This window comes from Balaenoptera ricei, chromosome 17 (assembly GCF_028023285.1).
Source record: "Balaenoptera ricei isolate mBalRic1 chromosome 17, mBalRic1.hap2, whole genome shotgun sequence".
In the NCBI taxonomy this organism is placed as follows: domain Eukaryota; kingdom Metazoa; phylum Chordata; class Mammalia; order Artiodactyla; family Balaenopteridae; genus Balaenoptera; species Balaenoptera ricei.
Genome location: NC_082655.1, coordinates 39,304,874 through 39,310,873, shown reverse-complemented (window position 1 = coordinate 39,310,873; position 6,000 = coordinate 39,304,874).

The following is a 6,000-nucleotide window of genomic DNA, read 5'->3' as shown; positions in this document are numbered from 1 at the left end:
GTGAGAATTTTTATCAAATTCTTAAGGTTTTTATAACATTGTATCAAATTTGCTTCTGCATGTCTGGTATCTAAAGCATTTAGCTCTCTCCCTCATCACAAGTACAGAGTATGGACATTTCTGGCATTTGTTAGTGTTCTATGATCTAGAAGTCCATCCATAGATCTAATATTGGAGAGGACTGAAACAAAGGACATGTTATTTATTTATTTATTTCTCTAAAGAAATTCATCCTGCCTGTATTTGAATATTTTCCTGCAGATATGTCTTAACTGAGTTATGATTCAATATGAAGTCCTCAGCTTTTACAGAGAATCAGTATTAAAAGGTCTGTTTGAAGAACGTTTCTGGATTTTTGGAAGCATTATTGTGTTGCTTGCTGCTCCTTGTAAAATACAATTTTCATGCAATAAATTTCGTATACAATCTAGTGCCAGAAAAAAAATGAAAAACGTCTATTCAGGTGCGATCCTGTTTCCTTTTTTTTTTTTTTTTTTTTGCCAAACATCGAAAGAATAAGAGAACCTAACAATTACTCTTTTGCTTTGGTTTCCAGGAATCTTGGAGCTAAATCTTATGGTTATTTGCAGTGTTTCAATTAGCTCAGATACTAAAATATTTATTTCTGTTTTGTCTTTCTTTTTTTTAATCTATTTTTTCTGTTTCTCTACTATTTTTTCTTTCATATCTCCAATTACCCATTTTAGGATACATTTTTGTTATTATAGGGTCACCTCCAGTCTGCCTTCAGTTACTTAACAAACGTTTTTATTGATTCCCTTGCACGTAGCACTTGACGGGAGGAGATGCTACAGGCTATAAACTCCTAGCTGAGCCTTTGCTTGTAACTCACGAGCACTACTTTCTTTTGAAAGGGGCTCACAAACCTCTACGAAATAATCTATTCCAGAATTCAGGTGAGGATCAACAGTAAACCCAGTATTTCCTCAAATTCACTTTTTTCTTCCTGTTTTGGAAAACCAAGATATTATCCCCGTCAAGCCAATCTTCTGACAGAAGACACCCATGAATCTCAGGCACCGTTAATAGGACCAGCCCTAGAGGAAACTGGAAGAGAGTAGCATTTTAACAGCAGCCTTTCTTCTCCCTTTCTCTTTTGCCAGAGGTCCCTTCCCTGGGTTTCCAAACAATAAGTACAGTTGGGCCCTCTTCTCACCCTCCTCCAGCTCCCAACATCCTTCTCAAAGGATGCTCTCGCATTGTTTATGTCTCTGCGGGAAAGTCACCCTCCTCTTCTCCTGGGGACAACGGAATCTTAGCCCTTATAGCAAATTAGGGGACAAAAGCCTTTATCTTCATTAAAGGAAATGTACACACCAGTGAACAGACCCCCAAAATGGGAAAGGCAAGCCCCAAAAGCCTTGAAGAAAGTAAGAAATGGGGGCCTTCCTGGTGTCTGAAATCGGCCCACGGAGTCGGGCATCCTCGATGCCTGGGTTGTCCTGCTCCAGGAAGCACCGGCAGGTTCACATCTCCATGGTGATGCAGCCTGGCTTGTCAAATATTCCTGAGCTTTCAGAGAGTCGGGGACAAAAACAAAAAACAAAACAAACCACCAAGTGGACAAATTGGGCTTTTTGCTAGGCCAGGGAAGTGGGATTGGAATTTTGAGTCTTGACTCCCATCCCTGGAAACGGTTGACACCATCATCTGGGAGAGCCTGCATTTTCTGCTATTTTAGGCTGAAAGGAGAAACCAGCAATGGCCCATATTCCTACGGCCTCCCCTGAGCTCACTGCCCTCTTCAGAGAAGGCGGATCCTGATCCGGCCCCTCCCAGCCTCACAGCGTACCTCACCCGCAGTGACACGTGGTGGTTTTTAAAGGACTTACACGCCAAGGGCAAGTATATAGTTTTATAAGCTCTGCTGGACTGTTGAGGAAGCCAGCTCAGGAAAATTTAGTGACTGGCTTAAGGTAAAAAAAACAACAGAGTTGGGACTAAACAGCCAGAGCCTTAACTCCCAGATAAGAGTTATTTTCAGTTCTCTTCAGCTAACTGTCCTCTGGGAGCCGAGCCGGCTGGCCAGGCTGGCCCCCTACCTCTTGGGAGCCTCACCCGGCAGATCCTCACCTCCCTCCATCCCTCCCGCCCCCACGCTTTGCTCACACTTCTCACATCCTCGTAAGCAGTTTGGGGTCCTCTGTCCCTGGCCTGTGAGAGTGTCAATGGCAGGGACAGTGTCTGGTTCAACTCTGACTACCCTCTGCCTAATGTCATAAATGAATAATAACTAATAAACAAACCAATGAACTTGGGAATGGCCCTTGGTGCTGTCTTACCCACACGCTAAGAGCACCCTGGTCCGAGCTGCACCTGGGACCCTGGAATAACGTCTGCCTCATCAAGTCCACATCAGAAAATCAAACAAACCAGAATATGATCTTTTATTCTGTTTTTGTCTTAACAGCTTTGGAACTGTGGTCAGTGGAAACAGCACCATTCTCAATAAAAATATTCCTGGCCAGCCAAGTGACACATCTGGTCAGTCGTGACAAGGGAGAGAATGAGCTCTTTCATTCCTTGGCAGCCTGGGAGGAGGCATCTGGGCAGGTCTACCTTGAGAATGTTTGTGAAGTGTCACTCCAGTAACTCCAGGAGAGCTGGGATGATGAATTTCATAACTGAAATCAGAAATCTTGTCCAGAATAAAGTTTGGATGGTTTTATGAAATCATGGAGCAGAAGAGATCCTAAGTGAGAATAATTAATCTATCTCTCCACTGCTCTGCAGGACAACACCAAAATTATCCTACCAAATTCTCTATGTTTCTTCTTTAAACTGCAGAACAGGAAACTCTTGAAACCTCTCTGGATAACCCCTTTAAATACCTCACAACCTTCATGGGAAGAAAGTTTTCCTTCTTTCTAACCTAAATCCCTCTTGCTGAAATTCAAATTCATTCCCTTTTGCTTAGGGATCAACCAAGAATTTAATGCCTTGATCAATTTGCATCAATACATGAAATAAAATTAATGTTTTTTTAAGATGTGAAGTATATCTATTAGCAAGTTCCAAATACCAAACTCAGTGGCTAAATAAAGATCCTTTAAGCTGAGGATGCACTGTCTAGAAATTGGGTCCCGTAAACAGCTAACTAGGACATGAGAATCATGAGCAAAGCACTGGGAGAGTGAAGGAGATGGAGCTGAGGCTCTCGATCCCCGCAAATGGTAAGTACAGAGGTAAGTTGAGCTTTGGCACCTTAATAATGTCAGTAAGGGCTTGGTTTCTTTTCTCTTTCCTACTCTGATTTCCACAGGGTCAGTCATTTGAAAGACTTTCCCCCTCATTGTGGCAAAATAGCTGCAGCAGCTCCAGCCCTCATATTCTTACAGCACACCATCCCTTCAAAGCCACAGGCCTGAAATCCCCTTAGATGATATCAGCCTGGATCATGAGTCCACACTTAAACCGGGAAGTTGAATGTAGTGATTGGCTTGATTTAATCAGGGCCCACCTCTGGACCTGGGGGTGGCAGGTGTGGGGTGGGTGCGGTGTCAGCTTCCTAGAAGCACTTGTGATTTGTGGGGAAGAAGAAGAAAATGGACTGAAAATCTGAGTACTGTTAGGGTGGGCAATTGGATGCTGGGTCATTGTGAAAACAACCTTCCCCCTCCCAAGATTCAAAAGCATGATATGATTTTCTGCATGTAAGACATCTGCTCAGTCCTGTGGCTTGTCCACTTACAGACAGGTCCACGATCCCTGGTGATGAGGATCACCTTGGGCACTTATTAAAGATGCAGTCCTCAGGTTCCTCCCCTGAAGCTTCTATTCAATGGGTCTGGGATGGAGCCTGAGAAATTTTACTCCAACACATTCTCCAGGTGATGCTTGTAAGACCACCTCAGCCCACAACCAATCCCAGCGTCTGTTCTTCCCACTCCTGAAAGCGAGGGAGTACATCGTGTCTGCAAAGGTCTTCAAGGTGAGGGAGACATTCTCAAATCATGGATGCACAATAGATTTCAGAAGGGTATTTCTGAACCTGGTCACTGTGAGTACTGGTCAGGAGTCTATGAAGATAATTGATAACCCTTGTTGAGCATGAAATCTGTGAAGGATGCTGAGTGCTTCACATAAATTTTCTCCTGTAAATGATGCATCTCCTTTGTAGAGAATTTTCAGGCAAAGCAGAGACCACCATCCTTCTAAAACATTCGTATTAAGAATTCAGAGCAACATCGATGCAACTAGAGATTATCATACTAAGTGAAGTAAGTCAGAAAGAGAAAGACAGATAACATATGCTATCACTTATATGTGGAATCTGAAATATGATACAAATGAACCTATCTATGAAACAGAAACAGAATCATGGACATAGAGAACAGACTGGTGGTTACCAAGGGGGAGGGGATTGGGAAAGGGATGGAGTGGGAGGTTGGGGTGAGCAGATGTAACATTTTATATATAAAATGTATAAACAAGGTCCTACTGTATAGCACAGAGAAGTATATTCAGTATCCTATGATAAACCACAATGGAAGAGAATATGAAAAAAAAGAATGTATATATATGTATAACTGAATCAATTTGCCTTACAGCAGAAATTAACACATTGTAAATCAACTATACTTCAATTAAATAAATATATACATATATATATATATATATATATATATATAAACTGGGAAAAAATTCAGGCACCTTTATAATATATAAAAATCAGGATCCCCACATAATAACAGTTTTATTTAGTATCTACTGTATGAGGAAATATATAATATCAAGAAATCACTATTTTGTCAGTGCTTCTTTGGTTGAGGTTACCTTAATCACTTTTTAATGTACTGGAAAGATTCCTGGGACAGCCAGGAGCGTCCAAGCCTCTGGGAAGAGAAAGGCAGTATCTGGAGAGTGTTCGGTATTCAGCTGTGGCTGCCTCGATTTCTGCTTCTCTCCATGTGTTCGCAGCACTTCTCGCCCAACGCCCCCTTTTTCCACGCTTAAAAGAAGAAGATGATGCTGGCCCACAGTTGCCAGTTACGGGTTACCTCTGTGCCAGACACCTGCACCCCAAATTAATTAAATCTCAAGTTCAAGTTCTAGAAGGGAGACTGTGGTCAGCTACGCATAGACAAGGCACCAGCCCGGGTCCAGTTAGCTGTGACTGGGAAGGGGGCAAGGGTGATGCGAACATGGGCCAGGGGCCATTTTCTGTTGGGAGAAGGAAATTAGTTCTCAGAGAAAAAGAGTCTTTGGAGGCTGAAAAGATGCCCCTCATAAAGCTGCTGATATAATTTATTTTATTCATCCCAGAGGCATCTGAAAACATTGGAAACATTGCAGTGCGATACAGTGCTGGATGCACTTATGTGTGCCCAGACCTACTGCAATGACCCCTCAGTTCTCCCAAGTCCAAGGCCAGCACACGGGAGCCAGTGTTTCAGAGGAAGAAGAATAAGCCGGATGATTCTCGGGAGTCCTTGACCTCTCTGGTCACATCCTTGGAAAGAAATGGGAAAAAGAATGCTTCGCCCTCTAGCAGTGATTTGAGGAAGAGAGACCGGTTCCTTCCCCCTCTGATTCCCCCAGAACCCTCCCAAGGGCCACCTCCCCATCCCTGGCCTGCCTCGAAGCCGACCTGGCCACTGTGCCTCTGTGGCTAGTTGTAACAGGTCAGCCTTGGCTGGCAGCCGACTGCCCACTTCCTGGCAGCTCCAAACTGCAGGAGACTAATAAAACGAGCCCTAATGAATGGCCAGCTCTGCAGTCATATTGAACTCTCGGATTTATTCTTGTTGATAGTTTGAATGGAGTAGACCAAAGGGTCTCTTAGTGTCATAACTAGGAGATAAAATTCTGATGAATGAAGCATTACCTTGTTGCGTAATTAAGAGGGTTGTTGACCCTAATTTAAATGATGTTGCCAAGGTGAACCAAATAGCAATTCTGGACCAGAGAGAGACTTTCTTGCTCACAGTAGACTCTTCTGCAAGCAGAGGACCTAACTTTGATTTTGGCAAAGTTTAG